We start from the raw sequence: 16,160 nt of genomic DNA on the forward strand, positions 1-16,160 counted from the left end.
TTGCTTAATTACTACTAATAATACTGCTTAATTACTATTATTAAGGCTAATATTCCAGTAAATTGCATGCTAATAAGCAACTAGTTATGACACCCTAAAATAAAGTGTTGCCAAATTTTGTTATCTAAGGTGTCTGTCCTTACTGACACAATGACATTAAACATTAAAGAATGTTATCAGTTACCATAGCCATCCTCTTCGACTCAAATAAAGCATCATTTCTGGTATGCGTAAGCCTTTACAATATACATATGTTAAGCTGTGAGTTAGGACAGTGTTTCTACCCTTCTTTCATTTTTACTACTACTACTGCCCTTTTGCTGATATTAATTTGCTTCTATATGCCTACCTCATTTGTACGTCGCTTTGGATAAAGGCGTCTGCTAAATGACTAAATGTAAATGGAATACTTTACCATTTTTTAATTTATATTTCACTAAACCTGAAGGAAAAGAGATGTGCCAAAGGACTTTTGTTGACTGGGCTTTAACTCTAGCTACTTAGTATCTTATCATTATCTTTGTTAAAGAAGTTAAAGTATAATAATCATAAAATTAATTTTATGGATCTTATTATGAACAATATATTTTCTTAAAACCTCTAATCATTAATCAAAATATCTTCCAGTAAAAATGACACAGTTGTCTTTGGTTTGGCTTTGTGGTCAAAGCACATCCCTAACAAGTCCCTGTGCAACACCCCCATCTCAAAAACCTGCCAACCAACATCCAAAACGTAGAAACTTACACCATGCAATTAATCTAGCTCAAATGTACAGAAAATCCCCACTACTTTCTCGTGACACTTACAGCTACACAACATCCCCTGTGAGCAAAGAATCATAAACTCCACAGTTAATGCAGACTTGTCCTAGATCTGAAAACAATACAGGGATCAATGGAGCAACTACATCATCTTGTTATATTGTTATCTACATGGTTCAACAGAATCAGCTTCAAGAACCCAATTTGTCTTAGCCTGACGCCTTCTGCAGTTTTACTACTAATAATGCTTCAAAGGATCTGAACCATAAACTGGAAATTGAAACTGTAACAGAAATTCTACAGGACTGTCATGGATTGAAACAGGCAATCTGTATTCTAGAAAACAGTGATAAAAGTCCTATATCAATTACAATACAAAGTTTATCTACTGGAACAAAGTGATTTTTTGAAAAGTCTGACACTGTGCAAAAAGTGATGGATCGCGACCAGAGTTCTCTGTAACCATCCGAAAAATTCTGGATGTAATGTCTGAATGTGAGGATATGATAGACCTTAACAATGTGCTCTGTCTGTTTACTTCCATAATAGGTCAATGTGTGTGTTGTCTGCTTTGAAAATTGTCTTCACTACATCAATGTATGAATGTATCTAATATTCATTGATATATTGTTAAATATAAAAAGTTGTTAACCATGTCTCTGAGTTAATTTTTTGTATTTTAATGATATTGTATATGACTTTTTCAGAAGCACTTTACAAATGAGCAATTTAAAATAACTTTTTATATTAAATGAGTAAAAAGAAAGTGAGTAGCTGCATAACACTTGAATGTACAAATGTACACTTGAATCTTGTATCTAATATAAACTAAGATTAATATTAATAATATAACGTAAATGTCTCAGGTTAAAGAGATATATTATTAAGTCAAGAAAATTCACAGACATATTGACATACAGTATATAAGCAAAGAGCTTTTTAAAAAAGAAACAACAAACACTAAATAACAAAGGCTACAGGCTAACAATTGTAATTTGATGGGAAACAAATCTCATTTAGAAAGAACGCTATCGGGGAAACCAAGTGTAACGCTGTTAACTTTGTGATTCATACCTCATACCTAATGGTGTCTTCACGGTGAAGTAATGAGGTGTTAAACATGTGATACAGTAAAAAACAAATTAGAATCCAAAACTCTAATGGAACCATAAACCATTGTTTCACATTCCGTAGATTATACCAGTAAAAAAAACTCTGGCAGAGAGCTGAAATGTGTTGCTAAATCTCTTTTAGTCCTCCAGGTTTGGTGATAGTAAAAATAGTGATTTATTTACTGGAGTAATGTTTAGGACAGACAAAGGAAAACAGTGTTTGTGACATGTCCTACTGTAAGTCTAACAGTCATAACAGAAAAAAATGGCAAGACCCATTTTCATGGCAAGAATGGCAATGGCAAGACCCATTTGATCTGAAAAGACAAGACAGCAAAAAGTATATCACAATTTTAGTTTTAAACACACTTGTCTAGAAGGACTATCCTATTTTATTTTTATGCTGTAGTTGTTTGTATGTTTTTATGTTTAACCACAATCAGAAATAACTCTTCACCTGAAAACTATGCAAACTAAACATAAACTTATCAATTATCTCTAGTGAAAAAAAAAAATACAAATCACATATTTACAATAAAGATTATGTTTGATTTTTTTTTCTATAACTTTTACAAAAGTGTGGGACATCATAGTTCTCATAAGTGAATTTTATTGATTGTTTGTAAAATTTTACTTATGTAATGTTTTTTGTAATGACAAAAATTAACTTTGATTCACCAAAGTTAAAAACTCAAGAAGTATACTCAAGAACATTTCACTCAATCAAAGCTTACTCATACAATGAAGCAACATGATGCATGATGCAAACTGGATAATAACTTTAATATTTACTTAAAGAATTCTTGTATACATGACAAACAATTCCAAGTAAACTATACCTATCAGTTAAATTCACACAGACTGAAGTAGTTTAAGTCTAGTAGTTTAAGATGATTTTAGCTCACATATAACAAAAACCCACCAATTCTCAACCAATTAGGATATTTCATAAGAAAATAAAAACATTTTAGTGAATTGTTGACCTTCTATGTTAACTGTACATGTACTCAATACTTGACAGGGGCTCCTTTTGCTTTAATTACTGCCTCAAATCGGTGTGACATAGAGGTAGTATGGAAGCATCTGTTTTGATTTATACACTCTACTGTCATGTCAATCAGGGGTGACAAGACCCTGGTGACATTTCAGTCAGGGCGACAGAGGGGGCATTAATCCACTCATAAATTCATCAATGTACACATTTGACATATGACAAGCTTGGACTAGAAGCATTGGAAAGCAGTTTTTATGGACTGTGTCACCCATGTTTGCCTCATGGGTGTGGCTAATGTTGCCAAGGGGGGACTTTGTAGAGTTAAAAACAATCAAAGACATCTGCTTTCCTGTCCCAAACATATGTTAAATATCAAAAGGGCTGTTTGGCATTCTTGAAGGCACAGAGGTGCTGATAGTAATTAAGGACTGTAGGCCAACATTTGCGTATATCTGGGGTCTGCTGTCTCTTTTCTTTACTGTCTCTTTGTTGGAGCTCTTCTTGGGGCCTTTCTCCCTCTTTTTCTTTTCTCTCTCTAACTCATGTTTTTTAAGTTATGTCTGTTGCACTAGCATCAGTTAATCCTTTAATGCCATTATTTATTGCTTTTTTTTTACTCAGAATGTTATCATCTTTAAATTAGCTAATGGTATTTTAATTGTTATATTTTTATGTGACTGTTAGTTGCAAGTTTAATTAGTGAATTAATCAGCTATTTCATAGTACTCCAATCAACCTTGAAATGAGTTCATTTAGTGGATAAAATTGTCAAATTTCTCAGTTTAAAAATTTGTTATGTTATCATCAATTACAAACTAATACCACTTGGTTTCAGTGTCTTTTTGGTTTACTTTGCCATAATTAACATATTTGACAAACAGCAGCCAGTCAAGAGCCAAACAAAAGTAAACACTACTCAACATCAAACAAAACCATAAAACATCATCATCAAATCTCTGTTGATTCTCAACAAGTGTTTTTTAGGACATCTGTCTCCTCTCAACCAGTTCAACATGTTGAATTCAGAATGAGCTCACATATCACATATCACACTATGAGCATCACTGAATGAGAATGACGTGATTTTCTGTGATCAGCGTATGACCTCACATGTTCACTGGGTTGTGAATCAAATATTGGCTCATGTGATTTGTAAGTGTTTTAGTTTAATTTTGTTCACATTTAAAAAAACATTCCAGCATTTGGGGTTGTAATACTCCGTTTTGTTTCTATAAATACTACAAACAAAGGTGCCACTAAGGTGCCACCTCAGCCTGAAGCAGAGACTTCTGGAAAACATCACATACAGAACACACTTTTACATTCAGTTTCGCAGAAAAGGCTTAAGCCTAGTCGTAGACTAAATCTGACTATCTTTCTAAGTCTTGTTTTTTATAAAAATTGCTATAAAGTGTAAATCTAGATTAAAGACCCATCTCTTTAACCTGATTTACACTTAACACACTAATATGCTTCTATTATTTAAATCCTTTAAAGGATTGTTAGGCTGCATTAACTAGATCAGCCGGAACAGGGAACACTCTCCATGATACATGATGTACTATTCATCAAAAGATGACCCTCACTGGAGACCACAACACCTAGATGTGCCTTGTGGACAGATCACGTGAAATAAAAACACACACTCACACAGACGCACACACAACGTTGTCGCCTCTGGCTTAGTTGGGGACACTGAATTTCTAGTAATTATCATCGATTTGATTGCCATTTCTGCATTTAACAAACATTAAGTGTTTAATCTTCTCATTGTACTTTACTATCACTCTGTTCTCCTATTTGATACAGCTTTGACAAAATCTGTATTGTTAAAAGAGCTATATAAAAGTGACTGATAGATTGAAGTGGACTGCTTGAACTTCATAATCAAATTGTAGTCAGATGCCGTGGCTGAACATCTGTGGCAATAATTTTGCTTTCCAGCACTGAGCTTCAGCTTGTCATAGACCTACCATTTTGAGGACATATGTAGTCCTGAGATTTTAGAAAGAATCTTTAAAAACTGTAGTTAAAATATCGAACTTTGGGTGGAGATAGCACCAACAACTACAGCACAAACCATCAGAGGAGAGATCTGTCTCTTCAACATCTCAGTGCTGACAATACTCTGCCCTTGTTCCCTTTCAGTCGGTCACTCCGAGTCACGTCGGATGACCGACGAATTGGGATCTCGCTTCGAGAGACCAATCTACTTCGAGTGTATCTAAATGAGCCAATTGAAGATTGGCATGCGCTAATTGCATCCAGCTGCCGCTGATCACAGCGCGTGTATAAATAAGCAGCGGGTGCAGCGCATATTCAGCTTTTAGTTACGGTGATCGCCCCAGTGGAGCGGTCAGTTGGGATGCAGCTGTGTCCCAATGCCGTTTCCGCTTAGTGCAGTGATCCTGTGCTCCCCTCCCGGGCCTGCAGGTACTCATCGGCTCTGAATGGCAGTGCCTTGTGCGGCCTGTGGACAAGCTGCGTCTGCAGTACACGCTTTGGCGTTGTTGCAGGTTCATCAGGCCAAGGCACTGAAGGATCTGCACAGGGGTGGTCATGACCGGAAGTTCTGAAAGAACTCTGTATCGTGATGGACCTCGTGCCACGTACTTGAAGGTCACAACGCGGTCTCTGGGTTGTGCGATGGCCACTACGGTGGTCCAGAAACGTCATCTGTGGCTGTGTCTGGTCGACATGCGCGAGGTAGACAAGACACGTTCCTTGAATGCCCCCATGTCCCAGACCGGCCTCTTCGGCGACGCAGTGGAGAACTTTGCCCAGCAGTTCTCCGCTGCCCAGAAGCAGACTGAGGTAAGAAACATCCTGCCTCGGCGTGCAGCTGCTGCCTTCACCCAGCCGCCGATGGCCCGCCTCAGCCAGCTCGTCGACGAGGGTGCCCCCTGCTGCCGCCCCCGCTCCCGTGCAGCCAATGCAGCAGCCCCCATCTAGGCAGCACTGTGGAGCTGGCAGCAGGGCAGCCACCCAGCCTGTCCAGGCTCCTGCCAAACCTGGAGGAAAGCGCAGGTGCGGGGATGGAGGGAGCTGCTCTGCCGGGCAGGGAATGTTGCCGCTACCTAAAACCTCGACAAGGGCGGTTTCCTCTGTCTCTGGGTCCCCAGGGAGAGCGAGGAGTTGAGCAGGCCAGTTCCGCACCACTCTCGCTCTCTTCTTGGGCTAATATGCAGCAGTGGGAAGACTTGGAGGACGAACCAATGGCCTACCCGCCTCACTTCTGCAGGGATGCAGGTAAGAGTTGCACACACTCAGACCCTGCTTCGGACCGGCCACGAGACGCCCGAGCCGGGTCCCTGCACTCCCCCTCGCTGCCCCATCGCCTGCACGTCGGTGGTTCTGCTCGAGCCACTAGTTCGGTCTCTGGATGCCTGGTTGAATCTTCCCAGGCTATCCTGGTGGCTCCTGCGAACCCTTCGACTCGGCTATATGATTCTGTTCGTCCGGCGTCCCCCCCAAGTTCAGTGGGATCCGCTATATCAATGAACAATGCGCGTGCCCCTGTCTTGTGGGCGGAGATTGCTGTCCTTCTAGTGAAGACACGATAAAGCTGGTTCCTCCAGTCGATATGAGGTCGGGGCTTACAGCCCATACTTCATGGTGCCCAAGAAAGGCGGTGGGTTACGACCAATCTTGGATCTGCGAGTCCTAAATCGAGCACTCCCATTCAGGATGTTGACACAGAAAGCGCCTATTCAGTGCGTCCGTCCCCAGGATTGGTTGCAGCGATCGACCTGAAGGACACATACTTTCATGTGTCGATTCTTCCGCGCCACAGGCCATTCCTGAGGTTCGCGTTCGAAGGTCGAGCATATCAGTACAAGTCCTACCCTTCGGGCTCTCCCTGTCGCCACGCGTCTTCATGCAAGTCGCGGAGGCAGCCCTTGCTCCACTGAGAGAGTAAGGCGTTCGCATTCTCAACCAACTGGATGACTGGCTCATTCTAGCTCAGTCCCGGGCTCAGTTGTGCGAACACAGGGATCTGGTGCTACAGCACCTCAGCCAGTTGGGGTTTCAGGTCAACCAGGAGAAGAGCAAACTCTGTCCAACGCAGAGGATCTCTTTTCTTGGGATGGAGCTGGATTCGATCGATCAGATGGCACACCTCACAGAGAGGCGTGCCAATTCGGTGTTGAACTGCTTGAATATGTTCAAGAGCAGGATGGCAGTCCCACTGAAATATTTTCAGAGGCTCCTGGGGCATATGGCAGCCGCGCTGCCACAGTGATGCCGCTGGGACTACTCCATATGAGACCGCTTCAACATTGGCTACACGATCGAGTCCCGAGGTGGGCGTGGCAAAGTGGCACTCACCGGGTTCAAATAACACCGCCTGCCGCCAAACCTTCACCCCATGGTCAGGCGTCTTGTTCCTTCGGGCGGAGTGCCCTGGAGCAGGTCTCCAGGTATGCTGTGGTTTCACGGATGCCTCCACCACCGGCTGAGGGGCCACGTACAACGGGCATGCAGTGTCAGGGGTTTGGACGGGCCCTCAACTGCAATGGCACGTCAACTGCCTAAAGTTGCTGGCAGTACATCTCGCCTAGGCAGTCTCAAGAACTGCCTTCAAGGCCAGCATGTACTAGTCCGCACAGACAACATACTGACCGTTGCGTACATCAACCAACAAGGTGGTCACGCTCCGTCGTCGTATGTCATTAACTAGCCCACCACCTCCTCCTCCTATGGGTCGGAAGTTCTGAGGTCGCTTCTCGCCATTCACATTCCAGGAGTGTGCAACCAGGCAGCCGACGAGCTGTCATGAGCTGCACTACCCGGAGAATGGAGACTCCATCCCGGGCGGTTCAGCTGATTTGGGAACGTTTCGAGCCACTCAGGTAGACCTGTTTGCCTCTCCAGAGACTTCCCATTGCCCACTGGCACACAGCTGGCTACGGGGCCTTTGCAAGTATGTATTTCCCCAGTGAGCCGTCTTGCACAGACACGGTGCAAGGTCAGGAGGACAAGGAGCAGGTCTTGCTAGTAGCACCCTACTGGTGAAGACTTGGTTCCCAGAACTTGTGCTCCTCGCGACAGCCCCTCCTTGGCCGATCCCTCTGAGGAAGGATCTTCTGACTCAGAGGCGGGCACCCCTTGGCACCAGCGTCCAGACCTCTGGAAACTCCATGTCTGGTCCCTGGATGGGATGCGGAGGCTCCCAGGTGACCTACCTCAAGGGGTAGTTGACACCATTTCTTCGGCTAGAGTGCCGTCTCCACGAGACAGGCCTATGCCTTGAAGTAGAGCCTGTTAGGTCGAGTGGTGTTCTTCTCAGGGTGAAGACCCCGGAATTGCCCTATCAGTCGTGCTTATCTTCTTGCAGCAAGGGTTGGAGCGAAGGCTGTCTCCCTCCACCCTTAAAGTCACGTGGCTGCAATCGCTGCAAATCATGACCCCATAGATGGGAGGTCTGTGGGTAAGCATGGCGGATTATCAGGTTCCTGAGGGAAGCCAGGAGGTTGAATCCTCCACGGCTCCCAACAGTACCCTCTTGGGACCTGTCTGTAGTGCTGACAGCACTGCAGTAGGCTCCGTTGAACCCTTGCCAGCAGTTGTGCTAAAGTTCTTTTATCTATGAAGACGTTGCTCCTGCTCGCATTGGCCTCCATCAAGAGGGTAGGGGACCTGCAGGCTTTTTCGGTCGACGATTCGTGCCTACAGTTTGGGCTCACGGATTCCCAGGTAACACTGAGGCCACGGCCCGGCTACGTGCCCAAGGTTCCCACTACCCCCTTCAGAGACCAGGTGGTGAACCTTCAAGCGCTGCCCCTGGAGGAGGCAGACCCAGCCCTGACGTTGCTTGTCCCGTCCGAGCACTAAGATGCTACGTTGACCGGACACAAAGCTTCAGGACCTCAGTCCAGCTCTCGTTTGTCACAGAGGCCGGCAGAAGGGGAGTGCCGCCTCCAAGCAGAGGATGGCTCACTGGATAGTGGACGCCATTACCCTAGCCTACCAAGCACAGGGTATGCCCTGCCCCCCTCAGGTTGCGGGCACACTCAGCAAGTGTTGCATCGTTCTGGGCGGTGGCTCGTGGCACCTCGCTGACAGATTTGTAGAGCTGCGGGCTGGGCGACCCCCAACACGATTGCTAGATTCTATAGCCTACGTGTGGAACCGGTATCCTCCTGTGTTCTCACCACAAACGGGTAGAAGCACTGAGAGGCCCGGTTTCGGGTCAGCTTGTTAACCGCCCCAGAGCGTCCATACAGTAGACCCTGTCGAGCTCCTCCATTCCCCTCGGCAGCCAGATGTTGCGGAGCCAGATGAATCCGTGAGAACCAGTAAGGGCTGGGAGCCATGTAAAGTACTCCAAGAGGACTTTATGTGTGTATTTCCACGGCATAGCCTTAGAGCCCCGTGTTTCCCCGGCAGACCTTCTGCCCGTCTAAGAGGGTTCAATCACCTCCAATTTTCCATATGCAAACTGAAATACTGTCCATATGCGTATTCGTTCCGAGACCTCCTACGGGAAGGCTGGACTTCCGCACGTCCCTGTTCACTAGAACGTGGGACGTTTCCCAGTGTTCCAGTCTTACGAATGGGTAGTGTTACAAAAAGTAGCTGGCTTCTTGTGGTTGAGCCCCGGCCTACGCCGATAGACTGAGGGGGCTTGTGGGCTCCCACAGGACACTGGAAGAGACAGCGTTCAAGGCGTTTTGGTAGGGATCCCAATTTGTCGGTCATCCGACGTAACTCGGAGTGACCGACTGAAAGGGAACGTCTCGGTTACGTATGTAACCCTCGTTCCCTGAAGAAGGGAACGGAGGCGCCACGTCCGTCGCCAAGGTGCTGCACCTCTGCTGAAGGGGCCGGGTCACTAGCTCGGCTCCTCAGCGAAAACCTGAATATGCGCTGCACCCGCTGCTTATTTATACCGCAGCTGTGATCAGCGGCAGCTGGATGCGATTAGCGCATGCCAATCTTCAATTTGCTCGTTTAGATACACTCAAAGTAGATTGGTCTCTCGGCGAGATCCCAATGCGTCGGTCATCCGGCGTGACGTCTCCGTTCCCTTCTTCAGGGAACGAGGGTTTACATCACGTAACCGAGACGTTCTCAGTTGTAATGTTTCTTCTCATTTTGGCCCATCTCAGAAGACAGAATCAGGATATAGAATTCTGACCCATCAAGGGCAACAGGAAGAGGTAGATCTGTCTGGAAAGCACAGGGAGGCCTTTGTGTCCAAATAACTTTAAGCTTTAAGGTCAGCTATTCCTTGTGAAGTCTCTCTTGAAGGCTTTACTTAGTAAATAATTTTAATAGCAGTGAACTGGGCTAATTTGATGGCTCTGTTCTGGGAAGTGGAGCTCAGATAAAGATTCTGTCAGTTTGCCCAGTGACCAAAACTCACACTTTCCACCACCACAAAAAAAAGCCCACTAACACAGTCACAAACACAAATGGACAAATCCCAACTATTTTCTGAATATCTTTCTGAATGGTGAATTTAAGAGTTGGGGACATGGGGGTGGAGTTGAGACCAAGCCATATTTCAAAAGAAATAAATCTCCTCAATCCCTTGAGTAAAAACCCTGAGAAATCAGGGTTAGGATCGGCTGCTGGGATTCCCGGGATGTTTAAGTCATCACACCTGAGCCAGGAAGGGTACACAAAGCCCTCTCTCTTTCTCTGTATTTTTGTTCTTTCTCACACTTTCTATTCCTTCTAAGACGTCAGGCTCTAGAACATGCACAGGGTTGGCAGAGCTCAAAACAATAAAGAAGGGGGTGGGATGGTCTGTTGGGCTCCTCAAGAAAGGGCCTATCCTTCCATGATTCTCTAAAAAGCCCAGCTTCATTCTACCACTCTCTACTGTGGGTTGTAGAGTGGAGCTTTGGAGAAAACATTTTCAGCCATAGGCACTGAGCAAGGTCTCTTGTTGTCTCTCTCTCTGCCAAGGAACCTTTGTGCAATTGTATGTTTTGGAATTTAGGATGAAAATTAATGTGCCAATACCTTTATTTGGTTGGGTATTTAAGGATTGGGGTGGAAAATTCATTTATACTGATGAGAGAGGGATAGCTGGGAGACCCATAGGTGTCTGCACTTGGCCTAAGAAGTCATTAAGGGTTCCATGTTACTTTTTTCAATTTCCTATTCATGTGTGGAAAAGTACAGCTGTTAAGAATGGTAACCTTGAAGGGTGAGACAAGGTATAAAAAGGCTGGACCACCCTGTTGTGTTTGTCGCACTCTGCAGCAAACTGTATGTTTCAGTATGACTTATCTTTGCAATCAGCAAAGTATTTAAAGACTTTTTACTGAGTTTCTCTGTTACATATTGAGAGTTGTTTTAAAATTGCCACGACAGGATGGAGGTTAAAAAATAAAAATGTTTGTGACTGAATAATTAAGATTAAATTAATTAACGAAGATAAATTAAGATGTTACCTTATCTTTGGCTTCAGCGAGTAGTTCCTCAAGTTCAGAGAAGCTGAAGCTAGCAACTGTGATGAAGTCACTGACCACTGGGACAAACTTGTCTCCCCAGTCACATGCTCGGCTCTGCTGGTATCGTAACTCCTGATGTAAACAATTAAATTTTCATTCAATTAATATAATCAATATCCTTTTTTTGCTGCTCTAATTAAATATGACTACAGTTTATTTTTTTACTTATAAACTTTCTAGGAAGTTGTAGGAACTGTAGGGTTTTGTAATCACAATTAGAATGTAAATGCAATTTGCAATTTTTATATTCTTTATATTCTATACTCTTTTATATTCCTATTCTTTTTACTTTTTTGGACTAGTGAAACAAAGACCAAAATGATGTATTAGTTGTGTAACTGTAACTTCAATGAAGTTACATCATTAGCCAACAAATTATTAATATGTTCTAAAAATATATATATATTTTCTTACAAAAACAAGACATTAACATTGCACAAAACAAAAAAGTTTACATATCAAGGATATATTTGTATACAAAAATTGTCATGTGTTATCATGCCAAACATTATAATAAATTGACTTTAGAGGTTTAACTGAATGGTACTATATTTATGGCAAGTGTCAAAACACAAAAACTAGTAAAGCAAATTTTGTATAAAGCCTCTTTGCTATGAAAATAACAAATAAAAAACAGCTGACAAACTACTGTCAAAGAGTCTTGCAACAGTGAGAGGAAAAAGATGTCGGAAAGCATTCTCATCAGAAGTAACCTAAAACATTAAAGTTGGAGAAATAAATGATGGATGTCTCACCGCCTCTAGAGCTTTCAGGCCACTTCTAATAATGAACACTTCCTTCTCCAGCTCAGCTAGACTGTGAGAGTAAAAGTAAGACAACTGAGATACAAAAAGGCCTAAGCCTTTCAAAAACAAAAGTACATGCTATGTTTATGCTCAGCAGTATGCAGTGTGTGACTCACTTGACTTTGGAAGCTTCTGGTATAGTGGCCAAGTCCTGTTGAATGCTGAGTATGTCAGGGTAATTTTTCTCAAAAATCATGATCAGGTAATGCAACATAGTGATGTTCCTGTAGAAAATGCATATATAATTATTTATTTATTTTAAGTTTAAAGCAAAGAAAATGAAAAACAGATTTACCTACAGTATGTTATAATCTACGTTTAGTGTCATACCATCATGCAAACTCAATGTCATTCATCAACAAATCATTTAATAGTGAATGGACAGCTTGCATTTCTAACAAGTTTGAAGCAATTTATAGTAAAATACTTGTTGAACTTCAATTATTTTATTAAAATAAAAGGAAAGAAAAAATGTGCAAACATTGTTAAGAGGAGAACTAAAAAAGAAAAGAGTTGATTGATTACATAAATTCTGTAAATTGCATTTAACAATGAATAGTTGCAGAGGACAGATGCATTGACTGAAAACAGTGACATCAATTTTTTGCATTCAGATGAATGAGCTAAAAGCCTATTTGACCTCTGACCTGTCTATACTTGACTTGGTGTCTATGATCTTGTTTAGGCTGGATACTTTAAAACCATATGCGTTGCCCCTCTGTCCTTTGTTCATGAAGTTCCCGAATGCCAAAACCACTTCCAGAGCCTGTGTCAGGCGCATACTTCTCATCACTTCATGTGATGCAGATAGAATAGCTAAAGATATAAGAAAAGATATCAAAGATATTACTGTAGCCTCCATAACGTAGTGTATTTAGTATATTTTTTATCAGGAAATATGGACAACATGATCTTCTTTCACAGACTTAATCTCCAATTTGCAGAATATTATGCAGAATGTTTATAATTTCTGGATTAAGTATTCATAAGTTGAATCATATATAGGCTCAAGCAGATTCACCAAAGCTTTATATATATCAGTCAACATATATACACACTTGGTGGACATTAACAACCAGAATGCCTACTACTATCACATGTACCACCACCACAAGGCCACAGCTTTAATTGCTAGTCAGCTGCGTGTTAAAGTCAGTCACAACACTACCACCAGGTGGCACAAAGGGACAGATTGCAAACCGACTGTAATTATGGTATTTTGTCATGATTAAATAACAAAATAAAACAATAACATATTTGAACCTAATAGGCTTTTGAAAAGGTACCGGCCCAGTGACAGCTTTTGTACCTTCCCGTGCCTTCTTTCTCTCTTGCTTCCTAATTACACAGCCATTGCAGCCATTAACATAGTTTCAGAGCATGGAATTTGAAGGGGCGCATGAAGGTGCCAGAACGAACGTTTGCATTTTGTTCTTCAATAAAAACAGCCTTCCTTTTTGTTTAAACAGATAAGACTAATACTTCATTCAGGAACTGTAAATTGTCTACCATTATTTCTGTGCACACTCACAATATCAATTTGTAAAATATAGCAAACAGAATGCATCTTTTTTTTAAAAGACAGTTGAAATGCAAGGCTCTAAATTCAGGTAAATTTTAGCTTTGCTGTATCCAAAACTGATAGTTTATATTGACAGTAAGCTACAGAATCTGTGATTGAATCACATGAAGGATATTAATAATATATGCTTACACTTTGGTTTTATATTTAAGATATGAAAAAAAGTTGTTAGAACAGAAAAAGAAAATGTTTTTGTTACAAAATAAACTTAATGTTGCAATAATCAGTTTTTCTGTATGCTATTCATCAAAAGCAGTGTACTTACTGGTAGTCCAGTTCATTATAAAAAGGCCTTAAGATGAGGATTTGAACAGCTTCCTATATAATAAACTATAATAAACACAATAATTATCTGCATGCTACCACTGTTTTTGTATTTTTATTATTGCAACATCAGATGAAAAAAGAGTGCGTCTCTTTTGTGCAAAGTTGGTGAATCCATATTTGAATGGTGAATGGTAGCCCATGAAATAGATTACACAGGTTCAAATCTTTGTTTTTGAAGATTTGTGTATTCTACTGATTCACTAGTTTATATTGCACCATTTTTTCTTTCAAATAGAGCATGTCCATTTTTACACTGAACAAGTGTATTTGAATTTCTAAATTCAGGAAGGACAGTTCAGTTTCATGGGTGTTGAATAAATAAAGGTATTAATCACTTTCTCTTTTCCCAGTTCCAGTTTACACAAATGAAATACACAGTAAAACCCTATATAAGTCCAAATTACTAAACAATACTGGTACTACATTGATGTTTAACCTCTCTATGTTTTTGTGAGTGAGGTCAACTAGTCTTAACTCCAGTTTTGCCTTACAGTTCCCATCATCGCACATGGGCAGTTGCTCCAGAAGGAAACAAGAAAGAGTATCGACTTTGATGCCTGTCCACAATTTTCCCGCCATGTAGTTTCCCACAAAACTGTTTTCCCGAAGGGTCTTAGCCAAAGTTAGACTTCCTTTGCCTGGATGTTAAAACATTCAAAATGCCTTCCTGTTGACATATTAGTACATATTATTGTACATATTTGAACCTAATAGGTAAAAAAACGAACCTTTTAGAAAGGTTTTTGTACCTTTATTTCTAAGAGTGTATGTACAGATAAATTTGATATACAAAGGTGTTTAAATTAATTTAAATTTAAATTCCAGTCTGTTTTTACACAAAGCTAATTGTGTATGGCTGTGTATCATATTATGGAAAAGAGCAGTATAAACAGTCTTTAAAACATCTCTGCTGTATTTCACAGAGGTAATTACATTGAAGTCACAGATGATAACAGTCATCATGTCAATTTACCTGTGATTAAGTCCTGTGTTTTGAGTTCTGTTAGTCAGAGCGTCAAGGTCCCAACCCAATGTCCCCTACCTGTGTTTATCCTGCTCTGCCTGTTCGACCGACCTGCCTGCCTGCCTGTATCTTATATTTCCAAACCCCCTTTATTTTCAGCCAGTCAATGTGCTCGTATACTACCACACAACGTGACAGAACGGACCTTAAAGAAGTAAATAAGCGGCGTATTTTCCACATATTTTTGTTTTTTTTGCCATGTTTGCCCAAAGGTTTAAGACCCAAACTTCCTCATCCGCCTGCTGGAGCAGGGGATTGCTCTCCCGAGGACTACACGGGCATTATTGTCCTCGAACTGGCCAGCTACTCTACTGCACCGGACCTGCTCTCTGCTCGAACTCCTATTCCAGCGGACTTAACACCCCCTCCAGCCAAGCGCAGCTGTCCGAAGCCGGTCCGAGAGAGCCTCGCCGCACGTCCCGGTAAGGTGCTGGTGTCCCTCACAAATCAACCATGATGGTTGGCGCCTGAGGACAACGACACCAGCCCCTCTCCAGATCCAGAGCTTCAGCCCATCCCACTTCCACCGCGTGGTCGAGCCCCCAGCCTGAGCCCACTGCTGACCCGATTAATGGTCGGGCGGTGACCCGCGGACCACCACTCATCGTCACAGAGAGCCGACAGAGCCGTGGGAGCGTGGCTGAGACCCGGAGCCGTGCCACGTCCAGACCAGGTGCGCGAGCTGTGAGCAGAGCTCTCGCCGGTGGAGCTGGCCGACTGGCGTAGAGAAGGCTGGGGTGGAGCTTTCACGCCCGCTGCACATCGGCTGAGGATGAGTGATCATCCACACGGGCCTGCTGGATCTGCAAAGGAGCTGGATGATATGGGCGGAACTTGGACTTAGACTGGGCACCTCCTGTATCCTGGATTCCGCTGTTCCGTTCAGCTGCAGCAGTAAGCCCGCTCAGTTCCGCCCGGCAACCCGTCAAGTAGCCTCGCTCGTTCCGCCCAGCCGTCCCGTTAGCTAGCTGGTTCCGCCCAGCCGTCCCGTTAAGCTCGCTGGATTTCCGCTTGGCCGTCCCGTTAGCTCGCTGGTTCCGCCCAACCGTCCCGTTAACTCGCTGGTTCGCCCAGCCTTCCCGT

The 16,160-nt window shown here is 42.8% G+C and overlaps 1 pseudogene; it reads right to left on the minus strand.

Annotated features, from left to right (window-relative positions):
- The window catches only part of LOC122334870, a 75,044-nt pseudogene that overhangs the window by 5,358 nt on the left and 53,526 nt on the right, over positions 1-16,160 (minus strand).

This window comes from Puntigrus tetrazona, unplaced genomic scaffold (genome assembly GCF_018831695.1).
Source record: "Puntigrus tetrazona isolate hp1 unplaced genomic scaffold, ASM1883169v1 S000000663, whole genome shotgun sequence".
Taxonomy (NCBI): Eukaryota; Metazoa; Chordata; class Actinopteri; order Cypriniformes; family Cyprinidae; genus Puntigrus; species Puntigrus tetrazona.